This window comes from Monodon monoceros, unplaced genomic scaffold, assembly GCF_005190385.1.
Source record: "Monodon monoceros isolate NGI ecotype Baffin Bay Population unplaced genomic scaffold, NGI_Narwhal_1 Super_Scaffold_13, whole genome shotgun sequence".
Taxonomy (NCBI): Eukaryota; Metazoa; Chordata; class Mammalia; order Artiodactyla; family Monodontidae; genus Monodon; species Monodon monoceros.
The window spans coordinates 67,885,442-67,911,625 of NW_021703769.1; the positions used below are offsets into that span (position 1 = coordinate 67,885,442).

At 43.8% G+C, this 26,184-nt stretch overlaps 1 protein-coding gene and 1 pseudogene across 2 annotated transcripts in view; both read left to right on the forward strand.

The window, feature by feature from the left end:
• HS3ST4 (heparan sulfate-glucosamine 3-sulfotransferase 4) overlaps positions 1-26,184 on the forward strand; it is a 404,483-nt gene that overhangs the window by 38,167 nt on the left and 340,132 nt on the right. The window lies entirely within an intron of this gene.
• LOC114895105 lies at positions 131-248 on the forward strand (annotated as a pseudogene).

Genomic DNA, 26,184 nt, shown 5'->3' on the forward strand with positions numbered 1-26,184 from the left:
TCTATCTATCTATCTATCTATCATCTGTCTGAATCACTTTGCTGTACACCTGAAACTAACGCAATATTGTAAATCAACTATAGTTCAATTTAAAAACAGTGCACCTATTATAAAAGTGCAAACCATTGCACTCTACAGCCATACCACCCTCAGTGCACCCAATCTCATCTGATCTCAGAAGCTAGGCAGGGTAGGCCTGGTTAGTACTTGGATGGGAGACCACCTGGGAATACCGGGTGCTGTAGGCTTAAAAAACAAAAAAAGCAAACCATTGCATAAAACTTTTTTAAAAAAATTAAATAAATAAATAAATTAATTTTTTGCTGTGCTGGGTCTTCATTGCTGCACACGGGCTTTCTCTAGTTGTGGTGAGCATGGGCTTCTCATGGCGGTGGCTTCTTGTTGCAGAGCACAGGCTCTAGGCGCGGGCTTCAGTAGTTGTGGCATGCAGGCTCAGTAGCTGTGGCTCGCGGGCTCTAGAGCACAGGCTCAGTCATTGTGGTGCACGGGCTTAGTTGCTCCTCAGCACGTGGGACCTTCCCAGGCCAGGGCTCGAACCCATGTGCCCTGCATTGGCAGGCGGATTCTTAACCACTGCACTACCAGGGAAGTCCTGGATAAAACTTTGACTCACCAACTGGCAGTGTTCCTTCAGATAATATGTATTAGAGAAGAGACCAAGTATAATTTAAGATGTGTCAACTCTGAAACTATTGCTGTTTTTTGTTTTGTTTTGCGGTACGCGGGCCTCTCACTGTTGTGGCCTCTCCCGTTGCGGAGCACAGGCTCCGGACGCGCAGGCTCAGCGGCCACAGCTCACGGGCCCAGCCGCTCCACGGCATGTGGGATCTTCCCGGACCGGGGCACGAACTCGCGCCCCCTGCATCGGCAGGCGGACTCTCAACCACTGCGCCACCAGGGAAGCCCAAGTTACTTATTAATGTCTGTGAAGTGGAGTTCGTCCTGTGGATTTTAGACTGCTGCTGTGAGATTCCTTGCTGTATAGCACATATAAAATTCCTGGCACCGGCTGGATGTTCAGTAGAGGTTCTCAGATTTCCTCGAATCTGTAATGTGCACTCTTACTCTTATGATCACTAGGAAGAGAGCATTGCTAATTAAACCATGACGGTACTTCTACATGTAGAATTTTAAAATTTCACATTTATTGGAAAAAGCATCCTTATGCTTGTACATTTATCTTCCATCACTCTTGTGCATTCATACATCAGAAAAAAATAAAAGAGATAAATTGGTCCATGGATTCCTGACATTTCTTATTCAGAGTTGGACCCTTCTGAGCCACCCCCAGTTCGCAGTGTCCTCCTCTTGCGTGTCCTTCGTGCTGTCGTTCCTAATCCCACCTAGGCTGTTGCTCTGACAGCATTTCTTAAAGTGTGCTCCATCCTTGCCCTCAGGATTTTCTTCCAGGCTGCTGCCGGTTTTGACGCACAGACTTAGGCAGTGACAGTACGTGATGATGATTGTGACACACATTTTGATTCCAGCTAGGTTGAAATGTGAATAAAAAGATACATTTTAGGATTGATGAAATATTGTAGTTTGCTCACTTTCCTCTCCTCCCAGCTTTGCTCATTGCAGCACCAGAGCAGCAGAATGTCATCAAATTGCCCATAGAATCGTATCCCCTTTCCTGGTACTGTACAGAAAGCGTGTGTGTAACTGTGGCTTCTGTGCTCTGCTCATCCTCTGTCTCCTGTATGAAATCTTCCCAGCTGGCAGCAAGCAAACTCAGTACGCCACAGCTAAGCATACATGGCTATAAAGTCAACTCTCGCCTCTTTCCCCATCACTCATTATATGCCAAGCACACTGGCCTGCTTGCTGTTCATTGCACAGCCCAGGCTTGTTTCTAACTCAAGGCCCTGGCCTTTGTTCTCTGCTGTATCAGTGGTTCTCAACAAGGGGAGTTGTAGCCCTTCCTCTAGGGAAAACAGTGGAAACATTTTCGGCTGCCCCAATGACTACCCAGAGAACCCTACAGATATTGGGTACGGGGGAGGGTCAAGGGATGCTAAATGTCCTGTGATGCTCAGGACAGACCCACACAAGAAAAACAACCCCATGCCAAATGCCAATAGCATCCCGTTGGAGAAAACCTGACCTCAGTGGCTTTTGCTCTTGGCTTTGCATGGCTGTCTCTTCCTTGTCGCTCATTCATGGTGTGAATGGTACCTTCTAGAAGTGTTCGGAGCATAACCTGCCTGCATAGGCTGCAGGCTTGCTCCCTCCAGCCTGGGTCACTTTCTATCGTACTGCTTAGCTTATTTCCACCATAGTACTTGTCACTGCCTGAGATTATCTTGTTCGTTCATCTGATTATTACTATTTTCACTGTAGTGTGGTTCACTTACAATACTATATTAGTTTCAGCTGTACAACATAAGGGTCTGATATTTTTACAGATTATACTCCGCATAATGTTGGCTCTCTTCCCTGTGCAGTGCATTACATCTTTGTAACTTGGTTATTTTATACTTAGTGGTTTGTACCTCTTAATCCCCTTCACCTACGTTGCCCTTCCCCCACGCTTCTCCCCTCTGGTAACCACTAGTTTGTTCTCCATCTCTGTGAGTCAGTTTCTGTTCTGTTATATTTGTTTGTTTTATTTTTTAGATTCCACATATACTTGAAAACATGCAGTATTCGTCTTTCTCTGTCTGACTTATTTCAGTAAGTATAATACCCTCCATGCCCATTTATGTTGCTGCGAATGGCAAAATTTCATTCTTTTTTATGGCTCGGTAATGTTCCATTATATATAGGTGTATATATGTGTATACGCACACACACATACACCACAGCATCTTTATCCATTCTTCAGTGGATGGACACTCAGGTCGCTTCCATGGAGGTTCTTCAAAAAATTAAAAATAGAACTACCGTATGATCCACCGATTCCACTCCTGGATATTTAGCCAAAGAAAATGAAAACACTAACAGGAAAGTATAGGTGCACCTCAGTGTTCATGGCAGCGTTATTACTTTGTTATTTTTGGTTTGTGTCCTTCCACTAGTATATACATTGAGAGCAAGGATCTTGCCTATTTTGTTTACTGCTATATCCTCCGCATCCAGAACAGAACCTCACACTTAATAAATATTTATTGAATAAGTGAACAAATGGATGAAGAATCAGAATTGTCTCCTAATTATCTCAAGCCTCCAATTAGACAGGAAGCTACTTCTAACCTGCCCATTTTCCCTGTCTCCTCTTTAGTGAATGACACACTTAAACAAAACAAAAAAAGCAACCCAAAAGACTACCCAGCAGTTGGCTGTCGTAGCGATGGTCTGTCATTTCTGTTTCTGTTTTCTAAGGAACAGTGTCACCGCTCATCAGTGTCAAAGTGAATTGGATGGGTGATGTCTTAAGCTGATTGTTTCCTGAAAAGTGCTCTCTGGAGCATGACTCCCTGAACGTCAGGATGGCAAAACGTGAGGAGGATTATGTTGTTGGTTATTGAAAGATGTTCTTTCCACTTAAGCTTTCTCTGAGATTTCAAGTGTGAGTTCACAGACCTTTTGATTACAGGGGAGCAAAGATGCATTGGCATCTTCCTGTGGTTGAAGTATTTAAAGTATTGGCACCCTTCAAGACCTCCTCCGGAAGGGCAGAGAGGAGACACAGGAGAGACTATTTAACCAGTGCTCAGGACACGTGTCTGCCTGTTCCCTTAATATAGGTATTTGCCTGCTCTGAACAGGTCGATTCTCGGATGGAATGAGCCTCAAAGATCTTAGGTTCCAAGTGACTCCTTTTCAAGACGTTGAATTAACTTGGTCAAGGTGGGACAAGTATTGATAGTTAGAAGCAGAGCCACGATCGGCAGTCAGATATTCTGGTTGTGGCTTCTTTCACGGAGAGGAGTCTTGTTGATGTCATGGTGGCTGGTTTAAACGACGCAGAATGAAAGAATAATTTAGAGTGATCACTCCTTTGGGGTAAGCACTTCCCTTTGCCGTTTTCTGACTTAATCTCAGCGACCTATGATTATATCACCACTTACATAGATGCGGAAACTGAAGCTCAGAGAGGTTGAGATGACTTGCCCGAAGTCACACAGTGTCAGGTCCAGGGACTCTCATCTTCCCTGACCTCCCAAACCCACATTCTTAATTGCTATAGTGGATGAGGTTTCCTCCTCTCCCCTTAATTTACTTTTAAATTTCTGTTTGCTAAGATCCAGGGAAGGAAAGAGTATATAAAGGGTAAATATAGTTGAAAGATATGGTGAGAGTTTCTCATTACTGAGCCTATCACAGATTGTTAGTTTCTGTCTAGAATCTGTCACTATTATATTTCTGATTATACTATACAGTTTTGTGTGTGTGTGTGTGTGTGTGTGTGTACTCTTCCTTTTGTGAAAAGTATTGGAATTGAAGAGATTTCTATTTTTGAGTCATTTTCTTCTTTCCTTCTCATGCAGGGCTTCAGCAAATGTTGCAAAATTCATTATACACAGACATTTTCCATCCCATTTTGCATTTGAACATCAGAGATGGATAATAAATTGTTTTTTTTTATTACTTTAAATGATGTACTACTCCTCAGTCTTTTTTGTTTTGTTTTGTTTTCGTATAAAGGGAAGCATTTACCTTGCCAAGATTTGATTTTAAGTACCAGCACTGCATTTCCTTAAAGGGTACATTCAAGAAAGAAGGGGGGGAAAGAGCAGTACGCCAAGATTGTTAAGATTATACGTGGCTGAACAAAGTACTTTGAGGGCACCTCTTCTTAATGAACTTGGTTGAACTGCAGATTCAGTAAGCTTTAAACGTAAAGAGAGGCTATGATATCATCTGTCTTTGAAATAATAGTAAAAGAATGCTCTGTGGCTTGTAACACCCTCTTGCCTGTATTATTTCATTTAATTGATGTGAAATAATTCAGTGACGTTTGTTTCTACCAAGAATGTGCCTGGCTCTGTGCTAGGTGCTGCCATGTGAGGAAGCACATTTCTTGCTCTCAAGGAATTTATGATGTAGTAGAGAGGCATGGATACATAAAGAAAGAGGTATCTCTGAGACATAGGTGATATATTGGCCATCGCTTTCAGTGGCAAATGACAAAAACCAGCTGAAAAGGAGAATTTATTTGCTCACATAAATGAAAAATCTAGGGGGTATATGTAAATACTCAAAAAGCAGGATCTGGGAGTACAAATGCCCACCCCCCGGCCCCAGCCAGTCCCTTGGCTTTACTTTTTTTTCGTGTTGGTTCATTTATGGGCAAGCTCTCCCCATAGCGGTAAAGATGGCCCTGGTAGCTCCATGTGTTCATCTTACTGGCTTAGGTACCCGGGGTGGTAAAGAGGAAGTATCTTCCTAATAATTCCACCAAACGTTTCAGTGTTGATTCTCATTAGACCCACTTGGGTCTTATGTTTGTTCGCCCTAAACCAACCGTGGTGATCAGGGGAATAGGCTATGCTTATTGGCCAGGTTTGAAATACGGGCAGCCTTGGATTCTCCAGGGAGTGGGGTCAACCACACCAGGAAAACATGACAGAGAGGGATGGTTCTCAGAGGAAAACGGGGTGCTGTTGGAAGAATAAGGGGGAATGGATTCTTGGCAAACAAAAGCAACAGAGATCTCACACTTCTCAGCTATTCAACCCTTTGAAAGATTCTTGTGCTGTCTTCTGGAGCATGAGGCTACTTCCATGCTTAGCTGCCACTGGTTTCTCTTTCTACTACTCTCTGTGTGCACTGCATGGTTCATGGTTTCAGCCTTAGCATCTGCCTTCTTCGGTCTCTGCTTTCTACCTTCCAGTTGTGTTACATTCACATCAAATTCTACATGTTACAAACCCAGCATATCAGCAGTTCCACAAAACCAGAATCCCACTGAGCTTCCCCAAAGTCCCAAGTTATTGAAGATATCAGAGGTCCATCATACCCAGTTGTCACCTTAACATTCTAGACAGCTAATTGTTATGGTCTCCTCCAGTAACAGGACAATCATAGGAAGCCTTGCATGTTTCAGCGAGGAAGAGGCAGTGTAGCTGTCTGGTGATGAACACGTGGGCTTCCAGGGCCAGTACACTTGCCTTTGAATCTTTTTTTTTTCCTGGTGGCATACATATATATATACTTTTAACATCTTTATTGGGGTATAATTGCTTTACAATGGTGTGTTCGTTTCTGCTTTATAACAGAGTGAATCAGTTATACATATACATATGTTCCCATATCTCTTCCCTCTTGCCTTTGAATCTTGGCTTAGCATCCATTCTCTTATCTGTGTGACCTTGGGCAAGTTATTTAACCTTTCTTTCTCAGTTTGCTCATCCATAAAAATAGGGATAATAATAGTAACTACTTAAGACTGTTGTGTGAATCAAATGAATTATACATATAAAGCACTCAGAAGAGTGTTATCACATAATCACTTTAAAATGTTAGATATTTATTTTGGGCACAAGGTGAGGTGTAAATCAATTAATCAATCAGTGTGTCAGAGAAGTCAGTATTTTGTAAGGCAGTTCATTTTTTTTGTTGTTTGATGGGTCTTCTTATGCTGATTTCCATTGACTCTCACATCCTGTTCTACTTGCTTCTTCCATAGCTACACAGAATGAGTCTTACTGTTCTAGAACATGATGGCTTTGCAGATACTTCCCATCGTCTGTATCATCCCATCCCAGTATTCCCTTCCCAGGTTTAGATGGTCTAAATTCTTCAGTTGATACTTCCGAGGCCTTTGACCACTCTCTCTATTCCTTTCTGGATCACCTCAATTTTGTCAACATTCTTCTTCAAAAGAGGTGTTCAGAATAAATTCAGTATTTCATCCATTGTCTAAAAAGCCTGTCAGAAAGCTCATCTTCTTTGTTCTTTATACTCTACCTCCTTTAATGTAATTTGATATTGAATTAGTTTTTAAAAATTATCTACATCACAAGGTTGACTAAAATGAGTCCTGTGGTCAACTAAGACTCCCAGTAGACTTTTCCATTCATCCGGATTTTGGCCAGGTATCTTTTTTTAAACTATTTTTAAAATTGAAGTATAGCGGATTTACAGTGTTGTATTAGTTTTAGGTGTACAGCAAAAACATTCAGTAACACACACACACACATTCTTTTTCAGGTTCTTTTCCATTATAAGTTATTATAAGATACTGAATATAGTTCTGTGCTATACAGTAAGTCTTTGTTGTTTATCTGTTTTGTATATAGTAGTGTGTATACGTTAATCCCAAACTCTTAATTTATCCCTCTCCCCCCTTTCCCCTTTGGTAACCGTAAGATTGTTTTCTGTATCTGTGAGTCTATTTCTGTTCTGTAAATAAGTTCATTTGTATCATCTTTTTAGATTCCACATATAAGTGACATCATATAATATTTATCTTTCTCTGACTTCACTTAGTATGATAATCTCTAGCTCCATCCATGTTGCTGCAAATGGCATTATCTCATTCTTTCTTTTTTTTTCGGTACACGGGCCTCTCACTGTTGTGGCCTCTCCCATTGCGGAGCACAGGCTCCGTATGCGCAGGCTCAGTGGCCATGGCTCACGGGCCCAGCCGCTCTGCGGCATGTGGGATCCTCTCAGACCACGTCCCCTGCATGGGCAGGCGGACTCCCAACCACTGCGCCACCAGGGAAGCCCCTCATTCTTTTTTATGGCTGAGTAATATTCCATTATGTATACCACATGTTCTTTATCCATTCATCTGTCAGTGGACATTCAGGTTGCTTCCATGTCTTGGCTATTGTAAATAGTGCTGCTATGAACATTGGGGTGCGTGTATCTGTTCGAATTAGAGTTTTCTCCAGGTATATGCCCAGCACTGGGATTGCAGGATCGTGTGGTAACTTTATTTTTAGCTTTTTTAAGGACTTCCATACTGTTCCCCAATTTACATTCCCACCAACAGTGTAGGAGGGTTCCTTTTTCTCCATACCCCAGATATCTTTTATAGTTGGCTGAAGTTTGATTCTGTCACCCAGCACACTGGATAATGAAACAAGCTTGGTGTGAAATACAAAATTAATAAACTGCACATATGAGACAGGATTAGGTTTGGCTGCATCTAGTGGAAACATCCCAAATAACAGTGACTTAAAATAAGACAGAAGTTTGTTTTTCTCTTCAACGTAAAAGAATTCCAGAGTTGAGCTTGTTCTAACATAGTCTATAAATTCTCCACAGCCGTCAGGGACTCAGGCTCCTTTTAACAGGTGTTTCTCCATCTTTAATATGCTGCCTCAGGGTTCAAGATAGCTTCTGGGACTCCATCCATTGCAAGTGGGAGGCATAGAGAAGAGAAGATGAAGGTCACGTTTCTTCCTTTTACAGGAGTTTTCCTGGAAATCTTGAAGAACACTTCTCATTGGCCAGGACATAATCACATGGCCATGTCTAGTTGCAAGAGAGCCTGGGAAATACAGTCTTTTGGCTAGGGAACTATGTACCCAGATAAAAATAAGAGTTCTGTTACTAAAAATGGAAGAAAGAATAAATGGTGAGTTGGGCAACTGACAATATTGGCCACAGATATGTTGGTGATAACATTTTTGAACAAGGTGATAACATTTTGAACAAGCATTGGGTCATGCGTTGCACAACTTGAGACCTTCCCGAATATGACTCTGAATAGATGATCACTCCATGAGTGTTTCTGAAATGGTTGTTCTTAGACTATATCCAATTTGCTAGAGATGCTTATTAAAGATGCAGAATACTGGGCCATGTCCTATATTTTATGCACATTAAATATTTTATTACTCCCTTAAAAATAAATTTTATTGAAGTATAGTTTACATTCAATACAATTCACAAAATTTAAGTGTTAAATTGATAAGTTTTGATAAATATATACAGTCATGTATACCATCAAGGTATAGAACATTTCTGTCACCCCCAAAGTTTCCTTGTTTCCCTTTGCTGTCCCCTCCCAAGAAATATGCTTTATGTCAGTTTTATTTTTGCCTTGTCTAGGATTTTGTATAAAAAACTATATAGTACATAGTCATTTATATACCGTTAAACTTGGAGATTCACTGATCTACATGATTTCAATAAAAATAAGCTCTGACTTAACTGTTGTTTCATTTGGCTCTAATTTCTTAGTCTGGTGTCTATAGTATCATGGGACAATCTATCAGATATTTGACAAATATTGAGATATAAATGTCCACTGCATACAAGCTTTCGCCTTCATTTTCACCCGTTTAAGTCATCCTTTAGCTCTTAGTATAGATTTCACTTCCACTGTAAAGCCTTCTTCACTCCTCTTGTCATGCATCAAATGTGCTTGTTCTATATGCTTCATTGTTCCATGGACTTTCCTGTTGATTCTAAGCTTACTCTAGGTCTGCTCCCATTAGACTGTGGGCTTCTTAAGGGCAGTGCCTATTCTTTGCCTGTCATTGAATCCCCAGTGCCTATGCCAATATCTGGTTTTGTGACAGTACTTGAAAAGTATTTTCAAGTGATTGATTGAACACAGAATGGTGTTACAAGTGCAATAATTTAATGTAAAGTGCTACAGGTTAGTAAAGAAATATGGCTGAGGAGATTCAGAGAATGACTTATAGAAGTTGTCATCTGGACCTTGAAGGAAATTTGCTGGGCAAAGAATGGGATGAGAGCATCCTGAGTAAAGCAGTCATTGTGTGCAAAAAGCATGGAGTTATGCGTGGATGTGAGGTGTTTGAAGAGGAAAGAAGAGTTACAGGTGATCAGAGCATGAGGTGTGTAGCAAGCGAGGAGGAGATCAAACTGTGAGTCAAAAGTTGATGATAACCATTACGATAATCAGAAAGAAGTGAGAGAAACTTATGTCTGACATGGAAAAATACCCTGGGCATTATTTCTTGATACTCGTGTAACTCCTCTTTCCATTGGTTTCTGGCAATTAGAGGCTTGTGGACATGACAGTCAGAGAGAGCCATGAGTGCTAGTTCCAAAGGCAGATGTATGGCTCGTTTTCAGCACCATGTTTGTGGACAGCACCTATTGCAACGATGAGCTTTTGCTGCCTTCTGCAGGCCAAGATATTTGGTTTGTCTCTATGCTGGACATACGGCAGGATGGGACTCTAAACCTGTGGTCCAGAGCATCTATACTTCAGAATCAAAAAAATAACAGGTACCTCACTGGCCCAGGGGTATTGCATTTCTCCATCGAATCCTCACAGCTCTTCTCAGGTAGATGTCATTTTTACTTCTCTTTCTGCAGAATGGTGAACTGAGGCACAGAGACGAGAGATGGGTGGCAGATCTAGGACTCAAGCTTGGGTCTTCATGACACCAATATCTGTGCTCTGAGCCACTACGCTTGTCTTACAGTGGGCACCAAAAGACTTCTGTGGAACTCTCCAACTTCCTTCAGATGCCCAAGTGTGGATATCCTCTCGGTGGAGGCAAGCATTGTAGATGATTCATAGTTGGAATCTTGCTTGAGCCAGCAGGAGTGGTGGTAGGAAAGAGGGCTTTTCCTAGCTTGCTTCCTCCTGAGTTTGAAAGGGTGATCTCAGATAAATGCGTCAGCTGGCAAGCAGGTGTGTGCATCTTGATGTTGTCTCAACTGCACCTGTGAAAGGGAAGTTAGTGGAATTCAGGAATTTAGTCTCTCTCTCCCTCTCTCTCTCATGCCAGTAGGAGTCATTGAAGATCCAGTGGAAAAAAACTTTGGCTACTTTCTCACTAATTTCATCTATAATTATACTTCCTTAATGATTGTGTGAGATCTGGTCAGTGGGAGGTCCAGCTCCAAGTCTGTGGGAGGTCCAGCTCCAAGTCTGTGGGAGAGATGCATTGAGTTCACCCCAGAGAACTCCTGGCTGTGCTTGGATGGGTATGCTTACATATGGCATACGCATTTCTTTCTTAATGGTTGCATGCCACTCCTCCTTGTTTTAAAATGAGCCCATACTGTGCCCCATTAGCTGAAATTGACATGACGGTTATTTTCAGTGCCGTTTCTTTAAAGAACTCTGTCTCACTGTGCATTGCTAGCTTTCCCTGCCTTGCTAAATGGAATGAAGAACCCCTGGGAAAGTGTGGTGGCAGCTTTTCAGAAGCTGCAGAGCCCAGCTCCTGCCTTCCCACCCTCGTATCTGCAGCTCAGAGAGCATCACACATTATACAAACATTAAGGATTCCTTTCTCAAGGCAGAATCCTCTGGAAATCTCAGAATCAAAAGCTCCATGATAAAAATGCATGAAGCCATATCCTTATTGGTAAACTTACATATCCAGCTGAGATACTGCACATGATAATAAATTTTCTATGCAAAAAGGGTTTATCTCCATCCACATATTATTCCACATCATTATTCATTCTGGGGAAGTGATTGCTGTCCTAGGTTAACTGATTGAACTTTTGGAACCAAAGCTTCAAGCTTATCTTACTGGCTATTGCTTGACTTCTCATAAATTGCCATTAGGTTGGTAGGAATGATTAAACACACACTCCATTAGGAAATGTTAACGTTTTTATACTGGTTTAGAATAAAAACAGGATTAAGGGGGGGGCGTTTCTAAGGTTCAGTACAGCATGAAATTGAAATCTTTTTGGCGTATGAAATGTACAATATGAATAGTCTTCCCATTTTCTGGGGGGATTATAGACAGTGGACAAACCACTGCCAAGTTCACCTGCAGTTGCTAACACAGGGAAGTAGGAAAAACCCATTCTGGTATTTCCCGAGTCTGTATCTTTTAGTTACCAGATTCTTAAACAAGAACGACAGCAACAACAGTAATAATTACAACAAGTAAACATCGCTCAAGCTTAAATACGTGTTAGGCACTGTCTTCTATGGTTGACTGTCTATAAGCAGATTTTTAAAGTGGTTAAGAGGCTAGAGGAAGCCTGCTTTGGTTTCGAATTCATATTCTGGCTCTTACTGTGTGAGTTTCGGAAAACTACATTTCTCTCTGTGCCTCAGTTTCCCACTCTTAGAAGGGATAATAATGGCTTTGTGCTTCATGAGTTTGTTAAGAGAATTAAGTTACGTGACATGGGTCCAGAAACAGAAGAAGCTCTGAACAAATGTTAGTTTATTATTAATCATTATTATTATTACTATGATTATATTTTAGTGGCTCTTCAAAAAACTCTGTGAGGTAGATATTATTAGTTCCATTTTCCAGATGCTGAAATTAAGGTTAATAATGTAGAAATTGATTATTTTCTGAAGAAGCAGAGAGAATAAACACATGCTATTCTGATTTTGCTGTTGTGCTGTAACTCACTCACAGAATTTTGTACCATGCAACAACAATTATTTTATTAGGCTCATGGATTCTGTGGGGAAGAAATAGAACAGTGCCTGGCAAGGTTGGTGTGTCTCTGCTTCACAGAGCCTGGGGCCTCAGCCGGGAGAACCCAAATAGCTTGGTGCTAGAATCCTCTGGAGGCTTCTTAATTCATATATCTTGGGCTGGGGCTGGTATGTCGCAAAGACTGGGTTCAGCTGGGATGGTTGATTAGAATGCTTCCATATGGCTTGGGCTTCCTCACAGCATGGTGACCTCAGGGTAGTCAGACTTCTCACATTGCAGCTCAGGCTTCCCAGAGCTAGCATTCTGGTGACAGAGGTAGAAGCCTCATGGTCTTTAGTGACGTAGCCTTGGAAGTCACATAACATCACTTCATACTCCAGGGGTCAAAGGTGATGAACCCACCTGAATTGATTTCCATTTTCTATGGAACGAGTGTCATAGACTTTGCAGCTATGTTTTATAGCCACCACACATGCTGTTGGGACTCGATGTTACCTTTGTGCCTGGATGTAGACTGCTGTTACTTGCTCCAACTAATACTGTGTAGCTCTTGGAAAGCTCAGAGTATACAGTGGTTGAGGAACTTTCTCAGTACTCTTGAGCCCAGCCCTCGACGGTGTTGCCATCTTGGAAGCTCCTTTTATTCACATGTACACAGTTTCTCTCCTATGAATATTCAGGTTCCCACTCACCTGCCCTGCATCTGTGTGTGTGTGCATGTGTGCGCGTGTGTGTCTTCATCGTTCCATCCTGTTACTTCATTCTCCTTTTTTCCTTTTCCTTTCTAATTCTTTCCAGTGGATTCAATTAATTCTCTTTGCTCCCTTAGCAATAAAACAGTTCCCTCTATAGCATTCGAATCAGTCTCTCTCATTATTTCATTGAGATTGTTGTTATGTTTGAAAACTTGAGGGCAGGGAAGGCGGAAGGAAAGGAATTTGCAGGGAGTCCCTGTTGTGTGGTGGGAGGGCTGCCGAAGAGGAGACAAGAAGCTGCCACTTGATGTTCTCGTGACACATAAATAATTGATGAAGCATGCTTAAAACCGCACCCCTCCCCGGTGTGTGCACATGCTGAGACCCATGACCTTACAGGAGGGTGTTGTGTGGGTCCTGGCCAGAGCCTGGTTTGAAACGCCTCATCGCCATCACTCCTCTGTCCACCTCAGAAGAGAGATTTCCCCTGACAGTGTGTGAGGATGTGGATGGATGCACGTGTGCTTAAGTGTATGTGAGCCCGGCTTCATTCATTTCCCCTCTATACTCTCCAGTCATGGAGATGCTCTTTCATTGTGGCCATCACTGGGAAAATGCAGTACGTGGCAGAGACCGAGCTGAGGATCTTTATAATATGACTCAAAGAATGTCAGAGAATGTTACACAAAGCCAGGAATTAAGCTCTGTGAGTGCTGGAGCGACACTGATGATGTAGGGATGACATAGAAGTTATTACAAAGCACTCCGGGTTTTTGTTAGGAATCTTGTTTTGAGTCTCCTTTCAGGAGTTTATGTCATCAGTTAGCTGAATAGTGAACAGGCCTGCATTTCATTCCTGCTTTACACTGTGCTAAACAGGAATCATATTTGTTACTAGACTGAAGAGTCTCTTAGTGGAAAAAAAGAAAAATGAACTGGTGGGGAGTAAGTAGGACTGGATTTCAGTCTAATTGCCTTTCATGTTTTCCACTGCTCTTTGGCTTACACACAGTGGTAGTGTTTCTGGGAAGTGAGGATTAGACTGTTTGCTGGAGGTTAGAGTAAGAAAAGACAGGTCTGCTGCCGTCGGTAGTGATCTCAGCCTACGATGATGAAAGGAAGTCCCTAAGTTGTTATGCATTTGATTGTTAAAAAAAAAATGGCTTTCCCACTGTGTTTCTGTGACACGTGAGTTTTAAATCTGCTCTACTGCTTCCATTTTCTTTTATTTTCTTTTTTATCCTAAGATTAAATCTGGGACTCTTCGGAAGCTTCCAAGCCAGGGAGTGATTCAGACCAGCTTTGGGAGATACAGGTGGAGATGGGCTTAGGAAGGGTCTTCCCGGTTCGTTTTACTCCATGAATAAATATGTCACGAAAAGAGGACTTTCGTGAAAGACTCTGAGGGTCACAGTCATTAATTATGCCGGTGTTGGGCTCTTCTCCGGCACTGCTCAGCTGGGTCTAGGTATATTTCACATTTGCAAATGGCCAGCCGGATGGGCCAATTGAAAACTATTATTAATAACCCGGAGACATAAAATAGAGATGCTTTGGGGGAAGCGCAGATATGTGTACTGGGAAAAGAAAGGCCATTCTGCACGTGAAAAATGAGATCTTAAGAGTTGGGCAAGAATGAGAGAAAAGTTTAGCAATTAATCATGTTGGTTATAATGAGGAGAGGAAATCAGCGCGATAAAAGGATTTGTCTGAATGGATTATAGGCAAATTTAAAAGAAGGAGAAAAAAAGCAACAAAGGGCATTGCTGGCTTGGGATTTGGGTTCTTTCAAAATCCTCGATCATTCTCACAACCATTTCTGCGTTTCCTCAGTAGCCACGTGAAACGCAGCTCTCTCTTCATTGTCTGAGATTAACCACTAACTGCAAACATACATTAAATGAAGTATTGAGTATTTGTCTTCCAAAAATACACTTGAACGCTGTTTATTTCCCCGATAGGTCTGCTGTGATGCATTTAGGTGCCATATTGCTAAATACATACTGTACTTTCATATCTGCACCGGTTCCTCTCCAGCTGCCGTACTTGGGAAGCAGGTGTGGAGGACCCACAATTACAGATAGAGTTTTTCTCGTAAACTGTTTTAATTGTTTGCTTCTGGAAACAATTAGACTGACGGTATTATAGAGTGAGTGTTGTATTGCAGCCAGCAATCCTCTTCATGAGTTTTCTTAGCAAAATACCATGTTGACATATGCTGGGCCCACAGAGAAGATTCACTTATATGGCGGTCTGACCTCCAGGGAAACGGGGCTCAGGAAAAATTTCCCCAGGACAATGGCATTGCCAAGAGGAAGTCAGCTGGAAACAAGTGTTGTCCTGGCACGGGTTGCTTCTCATCAGGCTGGCATGGGGTGTGGACACCATTCCCCCTCAGCTGCAGTGACGATGGTGGGGAGACCCTGAAGCTTTCTGGTAAATAGCGCAGAGGGTGATGTATCACTCGTGACCTTTGTCCAGCCCAACAGGCTTTCACAGAGCTGGTGGCTTGCAAAGCCCCAGTAAGTAAAGTGCTTTGGGAAGGAGTCAGATGTGTTGATGTCTTTGTTTCACAGGCCATGTCTCATGACATTAGTGGACCTCACAGCGCCCCCGTGATGCAGCTGTTCAGTTGGGTGTTTAGTTTGTGTTCTATAACTGAGGGTTCGCAAGTTAAGTGGTTTTCCCAAGGTCACTTAGTGATGATAAGTGACAAGTCCTGGTCTCACGCTCAGGTCTATCTGGCTCTAAACCCCAAACTCTTAACAGTTATAACGTGCGGCTTCCTAGAGGAAATCTTAATAAGGACAAGAGATTTCTTTTCTTATTCCCAGTGTTGTTTTGTGTTTTGTTTTGTTTTGTTTTGCCACAAAGGCCAGTAAAAAGCACCAGAGAAGTGGGTTCTACTCATTCATTTAATTGATTATTTCCTTCCTAGTAATCACTTTATTCATATTTATTCAGCATCTACAATGTTCCAGAAACAATGGTAGGCATAAATCTATAGCAGTGCCTTCATGAAGCTTTCTAATGTAGGTGGATGGGAGGCATGAAATACATGTGTAAACAAAAATATAGACAAAGCAGTTTTATTCAGTGAGAATTACTAACGAGCCCAACGATGTAATAATTATTGACTTTGTTGTGGTTCTTATGATTGGGTTGGTTGAGAAGGGTTTTCTAAGGAGGTATCACCTGAGTTGAAGCCTGAATCATGAGAAGGAGCTAGTCTTGGAAAGAACTGGGGAAAGAACAAGGTCAAAGTCCCTGGTAAAGGAATGAGCTTAGTGTGTTTGAGGAACTTAAATAAAGCCAGGGTCGGGACTAATCCTTGACAGCTGTCCCTAAGGTCTTGGTGAGGAGCCTCCAATCACACAATCCATGCATCCATGCATGCATCCATCCAGCCAGGCACCCATCCATCCAACCAATATTCATGCAAGCTTACTCTGCAATAAGCCCCGTTGGTAGCATTGGAGCCATAGAGATGGGTAAGACATAATTCTTACCTTTAAGAAGTTCACATGCTATTAAGAGAGACAGAAATTAATATAAACAATGTGAAAAGTGGGTTCGCAATGTAATGTTCAGAGTACTAAGGGAGCCCTGGAGAGACAGTGATGAACTCTGCCAGGGGAATCAGGAAGGCTTCACTGATGAGGTGACATTCATGCTTTGGAGGAGAAGGAGTTTTTTCAGGTCAAAAAGGAGTAAAAAGAAACAGCTTGCGCAAAGATGCAGAGGTGGGTGAGTCATGGCATGCATGGAGCGGGTCTAAGAGTGAACCGAGCGAGTCGGTGCAGTGCAGGGAGGTGAGGAAACCTTTGTATTCTAGGTCAGAGGTCATAAAATGAAAGTCACAGGTTACATTTGGCCTGCAGCTGTGCTGTGTTCTGCCTGGACAGAGGTTTTCAAAAATGAATCGGTTTCCCCATTTTTAATTAAGAGATTCACACACAGAAATCCAGATTTCCAGCTTCTCTTGGAAAAATCAGAAAATTCAGCAGCTCTGGGCCCACCTTGGGCTGACCATCCAGTCAAAGCTGCTCTCTGAAGCTGGGGCACGTGTCTCCCAGCTTGCCCCAGTCGTGCCCTCCCCACGGTATTCCGCAAGTTGAAGCTGAGTATCAGTTTTGTTTTATCATCACGCTTGTACTGCTGTTTGTCTGAGAATAAAGAGGAACGTAAAATATTTCATTTTCCTATGTCTCTGTTAAAAGAAGAAAAACAAAAGCTAGACTGAGAGGTCTGTCTCTTTCAAGAAAAGTGAGAGAGAAAACATATTTCTTTGTGGAAGTGAAGAATATTCCTTCATCTTTAATATGCAAACAAAGTATGTCAGCGTGGGAAGGATATAGCTCTAGGTGGCATTATAGACACACACACACACACACACACACACACACGCACACACACACACTCACATACTCACACGCCGGTTTCTTTCCTTTATGTTAACTCTTTGCTCCTGAAAGACATTTGAGTCTGTAACCCTTACTGCAGGGATCACAGAATCTTGGAAGAATTTTAAGCAGAGAAGTGACATAGGTATTGTTGGAACAGTGATTTAGTAAATCACTCTGGTTGCTGATGGTGATGGTTTTACAGTTGGAGGGGAGGGTGCTGGACAAATCTGAAAATAGAAAGGCTGTCACAATTATCCAGTTGAGGAAAGATGTGAGCCTGAATGAAAATATGACAGCAGCAGGAATAGTTGACAGCAAGGGCAAGAGAAGAGATTGAGACAGAACCTGAAAGGGTGAATCACATGGCAGCCGTTGGTACCACTTCCCCTCCTCTCATTTCACCCCTAAGAAGAACCGAGGTCTCCAAGTTCAATATTGACCACAAACCTTCTTGTGGAGGCAGAGGTACCTGCAGCCCCTCAAAACCTACAATCTAGCCTTGTAGTGAAACTGCTTTGTTGATAAAAATCCTTAGTGAAACAGATGTCACTGGTGCTGGTGCAGAAAGATGAGGAAAGATAAAGAACTACAGTGGAGTTGAAAACACTGTAAAACAACAAAAAAAGGACCTAACAGCATAGCACAGCAAAGAAGCAAAACTGCTTTGAAGTTATGTCTTTCTTGCACCTGATGGTGAAAGCCTATGAAACGTCATGCTTCATTGAAAGAAGTGGAGCAAAATTTGTTAGAATAGCTCCTTCACCTCTCATCCTGAAAGTACTTCTTATGTATTTAATAAGATCAAGAATAACCTGAGAGGGGGGAAAAAAAACCTGAGGGCAGGTAGCTAGCCATATGTTTCCAATATTAATTTAATAAGCTCTTACCTGTGTTTATAGTTTAATAAAATCAGTTTCCTATCCATTCGGGATTGCCAAGTAAGATTGAACAGGTTGTGCACTGCCCAACTCTAGACAACACTTCACATAGATCCCAATGTGAATTCTGCTCTCTAGATTTATGCCCTGTTCAACTTGTACAACTATACTAAGTGGCCCTGGTAGATTAGTTAAGTCCAGTACCACACTATTTTGACTGTTGTAGCTTTTTTGTATGTTTGAAATCAGGAAGTGTTGAGTCCTCCAACTTTATTCTGTTCAATAGTATAACTTTTTAAAATCTGGGTTCAAATGTCAAACACTTACAGGCATGTGACCTTGGGCAAGATATTTAACTACCTTGAGCCTTATGTTCCTTATCTTTAAACCAGGTACAATTATGATACTTACCTTCATCCTAGGCTCTGGGGCCAGACTGCCTGGGTTTGAAGCTTTCTGCCACCTCCTGGTTGAGGGACTTTGACAAAATTCACTTAAACTCTCTGTGCCTTCATTTTATCATCCATAAAATGGGATAGTAATAGCACATACATCATAGACTTGTGAGGATTAAATGAGTCAATATATGTAAATTGCTTAGAACAGAGTACTTCACATAGTAGGTGTTCAATAAAGCCCAGCTCTTACTATGGTAAACACTTGGTGCAATGTCCGGTATACATTAATAGCTCAATAAAGATTATTATTTTAACTCAGAGCAAAGTATTGCTTGTTTTGTGGGTTTAAGATGTTATGTCTCCCCCAGAACTTGCCCCCTGGAGAAGATCTCAGGGCCTGAGACATAGCAGGTGTTCAGTTATTGATAGTCAGATGACTGCTACATGCTACATAAACGTTGCCAGTTGGGTTTTGAGATGACTAGAACGAGGTAGTCCCAGTTCAAGTAATTGAAGCAGGAGATTGTAAAGTTTTTCCTTTGCTAGAGGAATGGTAGTAGCATCCTACTCTGTACAAATAAATTTATTTTTATACTTTAAAATTTTATTTTTGATTGATTAATTAAATAGTTTGCCTTTTTATACTTTATAATTTATTTATTGCCATTTTATGCATCTTTAAAGAGCAATAGTCTCTTTAAAGAGCAATTTTAGATTCACGGCCAAACAGAATAGGTACAGAGATTTCCCATATTCCCCCTTCTCCATACATGCATAGCCTCCTCCACTGTCAACATCCCCCCACCAGAGAGGTACATTTGTTACCATTGATGAACCTACACTGACACATAATTATCACCAAAGTCCATAGTTTACACTGGCTTCCACTCATGGTGTTGTACATACTATGGGTTTGGACAAATTTCTAATGACATGCATCAAACATTATAATTTTATATAATGTATTTTCACTGCCTAAAATCCTCTGTGCACTGCCTAGTCATCCCTCTCCCCCCAACCCTTGGCAACCACTGACCTTTTTTTTTTTCTTTTTTTTTGCGGTACGCGGGCCTCTCACTGTTGTGGCCTCTCCCGTTGCGGAGCACAGGCTCCGGACACGCAGGCTCAGCGGCCATGGCTCACGGGCCCAGCCGCTCCGCGGCATGTGGGATCTTCCCGGACCGGGGCACGAACCCGTGTCCCCTGCATCGGCAGGCGGACTCTCAACCACTGCGCCACCAGGGAAGCCCACCACTGACCTTTTTTTACCGTCTTCATAGTTTTGCCTTTTCCAGAATGTTGTACAGTATGTAGCCTTTTCACATTGGTTTCTCTCGCTTAATAATATGCATTTAAAGTTCCTCCATGTCTTTTCATGGCTTGATAGCTCATTTCTTTTGAGCTCTGAATAATAGTGCATTGTCTGAAGGTACCACAGTTTATATGTTCGTTCACCTACTGAAGGACATCTTGGTTGCATCCAAGTTTTGGCATTTACGAGGAAAGCTGCTCTGAAGATCTGTGTGCAGGTATTTGTGTGGACATACATTTTCAACTGCATTGGGTAAATAAATACAAGGAGCACAATTGCTGGATCACATGGTAAGAGGATGTTTAGTTCTGTAAGCAAGTGCCAAACCATCTTCCAGAGAGGCTGTACCACTTTGCATCCCCACTAGCAGTGAGGGCAAGTTTTCGTTGCTCCACATCTTTGTCAGCATTTGGTGTTGTCAGTGTTCCAGATTTTGGCCATTCTAACAGGCGTGTAGTGCTATCTCTTTGTTATTTTAATTTGCATTTCCCTGATGACATACGATGCGGAGCCTCCTTTGTAATTTATTTTTATGTCTATCCATTACATTCCGGTCATATGTTACGGGATTCCTGTCTCCTTTCCTTTTCCTTTCCTCAGGTGCATAATTGAGGGGGAATCTCAGACTCCTGAGCCTTTCTTCCTAGACACTAAGATGGAGATTGTCTGGGTGCAGGTGTCTCTTCAGGTGGAGGCCGAGGAGAAGCAAAACCACGGGAAGTCGAGGACCAAACCTGTCTTGTTCTGTGTTGAGTGTCCAGCCCCTATGACGCTGTCAGGAACATTGAAGAATCACAGTAAATGTTTAATATATCGGCTCCCCAGTTGGGAGCTTGAAAAGAAGGTAGCTTCTTTTCTACCAACCACATAGACACTGAGGACAGGTGCTAGAGAAGAGAGGGTCCCAGTCATCCTGAGCTGACAAGAGGGGCCATGTGCTTGTAACAGGCCTGTTTTAGAAGTTGGAGTGTGATTGGCCAGCTGAGATGTGGAAGCGAGGGCTTGGTGGCTGAAGAGGGGAGGCAGGGAGAACTTCCTTCGCACAGGAGACAGCCATGCGGCCAAAGAGTGATTAGTAAAAGGGACTGATAACCCTAGGAGATAGAAGATGGGCGTTTCCTTGTTTTATAAATAGGAAAACTGAGGCTGAGGTTCGGAAAGGTGCCGAAGGTGGCATTGTAAATGGCAGAGACTTGAACTCCATTCTGGGCAATTGTATTCGTCTGCTTGGGCTGCCCTAACGAAGTACCACACACTGTGGAGGCTTAAAGAACAGAAATATATTTTCTCACAGTATTGGAGGTTGGAAGTCCAAGACAGGATCAGCTTCTCTCCCTTGGCTTGCAGACGGTCGCCTTCTAGCTGTGTCCTCACATGGTTGTCCCTTGGTCTGTGCGTGTCTCTCTGTGTCCTAATCTCCTCTTATAAATACATCCGTCATACTGGATTAGGACCCACCCTAATGACCCCATTGTAACTTAATTATTTCTTTCAAGTCTCTGTATCCCAATACAGTTATATTCTGATAACTGGGGGCTAGGGCTTCAACCTGTGAATTTTTTGTGGAGGGACACAGTTCAGCCCATAGCAGTGACCCTACCGAAAAAGAGGGCTTAGGATAATCTAAGGAAGTGGGCTGTAGGCGTGGTGCTGAGTCGGAGTCAAGGGAGATGAACTACAGAACCTCCCTGGTGTGGGGCTTCAAACAGGAGTGTGTGCAAATGGTCAAAGCCAGGCCAGACAGGGCAAGGGGGGTTGTGGCTTGCCAGGGTGATTGGATGCATGCAGAGCGGTCTCCAAACCAGATAGCAGAGTCAGAGAGAGCCAGATCAAAGCCAGGTGAGGTTAGGGTCCTGGGGAAACCAGGGCCTGGTCAGGATCTGTCCAGTAGATTTCCTGCAGCCACATCTTGCTCAGCAGATCATCACTGTGCATCGTTCCATAGCTACCATCCTAACTCAGATGGCCCTGCACCGGCCCTGTTCAACAGGGCTTTCTGCCATGATGGAGACGTTCTCTGCCTGTGTGCTTGAACATGGTGGCCACCAGTCACATGTGGATGCTGAGCACTAGAAATGTGTCTAGTGCATGTGACTGAGACTTTTAAAATTTAACTTAATTTTAAGAAATTTAAATTTTTATTTAATTTTAACAAATTTAAATTTTATTTTATTTTTTTGGCCACACCGTGCAGCTTGTGTGATCTTAGCTCCCTGACCGGGAATTGAACCCGGGCCCTTGACCGTGAGAGCACCGAGTCCTAACCACTGGACCTCCATGGGATTCCCTAAATTTAAATTTTAAAAAGTCCCATGTGGCTAGTGGGTACCATATTGGATGCCTCAGATCTGGACAGTGCAGCCTTGATCTAAGCTGACTGGTAGACCATCCAGGAAGGAGTGGGGATCTCCATGAACCAGCCCTGGGGTGGGTCCCACCGAGAAATGCATGTGTTACATGGAGCCGTTTGTCCACATCTACTTGACACCGAGACGGAGCCAAGAGGCCGAAGGGAACCAGTTCTTGGGCTGCTCTCCAGTATCTTAAAGGGCAGAGTTTACTTATTCACCCAGTAAATATTTCTTAAATGCCTACTCTGTGCCTCTGTTCTAGCATCACTGCTGTGCTCCACTGGCATAATAGTTATTACCTAATTACACTGTTTACTGAGTGGTTGCCATGTGCCAGCTACATACACTTTATATGTATTAGCTTAATCCTCAGAGCGATCCTCTGAGGCAGCTATCATCTTTCTCATTTTACAGTCAAGCAGAGTGGAGTTCAGAGAGGTTGACTGACTTGCCCAGGTCATTGGAAGAGGCAGGATTGAAACCCAGGTCGGTCTGACTCCAGAGTCCACACTCATAATCTCCGTCCTCTTTTGGAAGATCCCACGGGAGAGGGGTTGCAGGTGAAGGGCGTGGGCTGGGGAGTTGCACGGAGCGCCACAGAAGGAGGAGCACGTCTGCTGGGCTTTAGAGATGCTGTCACTTGCAAGACCAGCTCCTGCGAGGAGGATGCTGTGGGTGAGGCATCCGAAGGCATCTGCCAAGAGATTTTTTTCTTTTTTTTTTTCTTTTGCGGTACGCGGGCCTCTCACTGTTGTGGCCTCTCCCGTTGCGGAGCACAGGCTCCGGACGCGCAGGCTCAGCGGCCATGGCTCACGGGCCCAGCCGCTCCGCGGCACGTGGGGTCTTCCCGGACCGGGGCACGAACCCGCGTCCCCTGCATCGGCAGGCGGACTCTCAACCACTGCGCCACCAGGGAAGCCCTGCCAAGAGATTTAGTTCAAGCAAAAGGTGGGGCAAAAGCCGATGGTGAACGTGCCGAACCAGGAAGGGCGGGGCGTCCAGACACAGTGATAGGATTCGAGTCTGTAGGGTCGTGAAATGCGTGGTGGGAAAGGAACAGACACCCAGGTGCCCAGGAGGCAGAGAGGATGCGGGAAGTTGAAGAGCTCGTCTCGTCGACCCACTTCTCATCACTTCCTGCACCTTGCCCCTCTGGCAGGTCCACCTGATGCATCTTAGAGCAGCAGCAATCTCAGGTAGCAGGCTGCCTAATAAGAAGGCTGCTGTATCCTCAAGCAAGGTCATCTGAGGGCCAGGAGTTTCGGTAGGAAACTCCAGCTTTATGGGAGAAACCTGCCTTTGGGGCTGTTTTGCTTTCTGCTCAGCTGCTTCTGCAGGATGGAAGACAGCCCAGGCAATAGGAAATGCCACCTGATGGCCACCTCCCAGGTCTCCTCCCGGCAGGCTTCAACCAATTGTGAGAATGGACTTGAAAAGGTAAACCCAGCCCAGGCCCTCAGGGGTCCAGCGCAGACATTTTCCTGCCACCTCTAGGCAAACCTTTGAGTGTCACATTATTCATGCATTTGCCAGATATCTGCCAAGTACCAGGCACTGTGGTGGGTGCTGGGATACGAGCACCGACAGGACAGACACTGTCTAGGTCAAGTATCGGAAGGATGAGAATTTGTCAGATGAGGGGGTGTGGCTGGGGGAGGGACATGGGTCTTGCAGGAAGAGGAAAGGAACAAGTTCAGAGCTCTGAAGGATACATACAGGAGACAGAAAGAAAGTCACTGTGCTTGGATCTTAAAAGCCAGGAGGGAGGGGCTGCAAGTGTGGCTGCAGAGGGATGGAGAAGATCGGACTCCGAAGGGCTTCCTAAGCCGTGGGATGTAGACAGGTTGTATTATTATTATATTTTTTATGTGGTACGTGGGCCCTCACTGTTGTGGCCTCTCCCATTGCGGAGCACTTGCTCCGGACGAGCTGCTCCGTGGCATGTGGGATCTTTCTGGACCGGGGCACGAACCCATGTCCCGGACCTGCATTGGCAGGCGGATTCTCAACCACTGCGCCACCAGGGAAGCCCGACAGGTTGTATTTTATGTTGAAGGCAGTGACAAGCCACTGAAGATTTCTAAGCAAGGGAGTGACTTGTTCAGATTTGAGTGTTTGGGGACATTGCTTTAGCTGTGTGGGATTGGAGATGGATGAGATAGGGCAAGAAAGGATTCAGAAAGAGCAGTTAGAAAACTAGGCTAGGTAATGGCCTGGATTGCATTAGGGCGGCAGGAGCAGGGATGGCAAGAAGTGGGTGGAGTCAGGAAATAGGAGGCAGATTCTAAAGGACTCGTGAAGGAGAGCACAGGTTCCAGGCTGACTGCTGGCTTGGGCAACGGGCTGGAAGGTGGTCCCAGGCAGTGATGCAGGGAACACAGAAGGATGAGCAGGTGTGTGGGGAAAGATGATGAATTCTATTGGGGACATGTTGGGACATCGAAGGGAGGTGCCCACAGGCAGTCAGACCCTGAGCGCAGCAGTTGATCTGGACTGGAGATGATTTGCAGAGCTGCAAGAGGAGGGGAGGGTGAGAAAGGGGCTGTTCGTCCCTAGTGTAGTATAGACACATTCGTCAAACTCTTTTCCTTTAATATTCATAATACAACCCCATTTTACAGGTGAGGAAGCAGAGGCACAGCAAGGCTAAGGATCGTACACGGCTTCGTGTCCAAGCTGAGATTTGAACCACACCCTGTGTGTGTGTGTGTGTGTGTGTGTGTGTGTGTGTGTGTTTTCCCCAAGAGGCAATCCTGTCATCACTCTTTCCTGTGCCAGCCAGTGCTTGAAAATATCACAGTTGCCTTTGCCAACTTGGCTTCCTTCTATGGGACATCTAGCGTTGCCTGCCCCTAGAAAGGGATGGCACATTGATACCAGTAACTTGGGACGCAAATTGGTGCTAGTGGATGGATCGGAAAACGAAGGGAGCATAATGTAACCATGACTGGTGAATGCTAAATGTAGCAAGTTCTTTTTTGCACCCTGCCATATGGCCAGCTACCGTGGCCATGAATGTGGATCTTGGTGAAATCACTTTTCGACTGAAGAACAGGAGATCAGAAAATAATTCCACTCGGCGCTGTGTGTGCATGAACTTGCCACGGAATTATTTGAGCTAAGAGTAACCTTGTGAAAGGCCCCCTTCTGATCCTGCCAGCTCACTCCTTCACCCAGAAAAAAGCTTAGACATAAAAGAAGAGAAATAGCTTAAGGGGAAGAAATGGAAGGAGGGGGAAGAAATAAATGGTGGCAATGGGTAGCACAGCCACGTCTGCAGCACACTTGGCCGTTGGAGCGTGGCAGGGTGGGCATCACGTGAAACATTTTGTGAAAGTGGAGAGCAAGGCCACAGCCACTGGGCTTCTAGAGGCCACCGTCACCTTATTAAAAGTTATGTTTTGATCCTTGGAAGCAGACTCTGTGTGTGTAAAGGAAACGAATCCTGGCGTGAAGTTCTGTTCCACTGAATTTATTCTGAAAGATGCTCCTATTCAGTAGGCCAAGGTGTCATGGGAATCCAGCAGTGCCACTGAGAAGGCATTTCTGAGGGATTCGGGTTGTCAAGACCTAGTCGTGAGGAGCTGGTTGCCCTTGACTTTGTTAGAGTTGAGCTGGGACTGAAACTGCTGATTCCTTGAAATAAGGGCCAGCTCAGATGGGGTTTAGAGCTGGTATTAGAGCCCATGGGCCAGATTCTAAATCAGATCCAAAGATGAGAGGGGCTGTCATTGTTTTGATGGGAGATTCAGTGGGTGTTGACTCCACCCTTCTGCGAGTAGGATTCAGGAGTGGAACACCTTTCTCGAAGGGCTGTGACAATCTTCAAGGCCCTTTTAGACCCTGCCTTGGCTCTCGGCTTCTCTGCATCTCAGCGAATT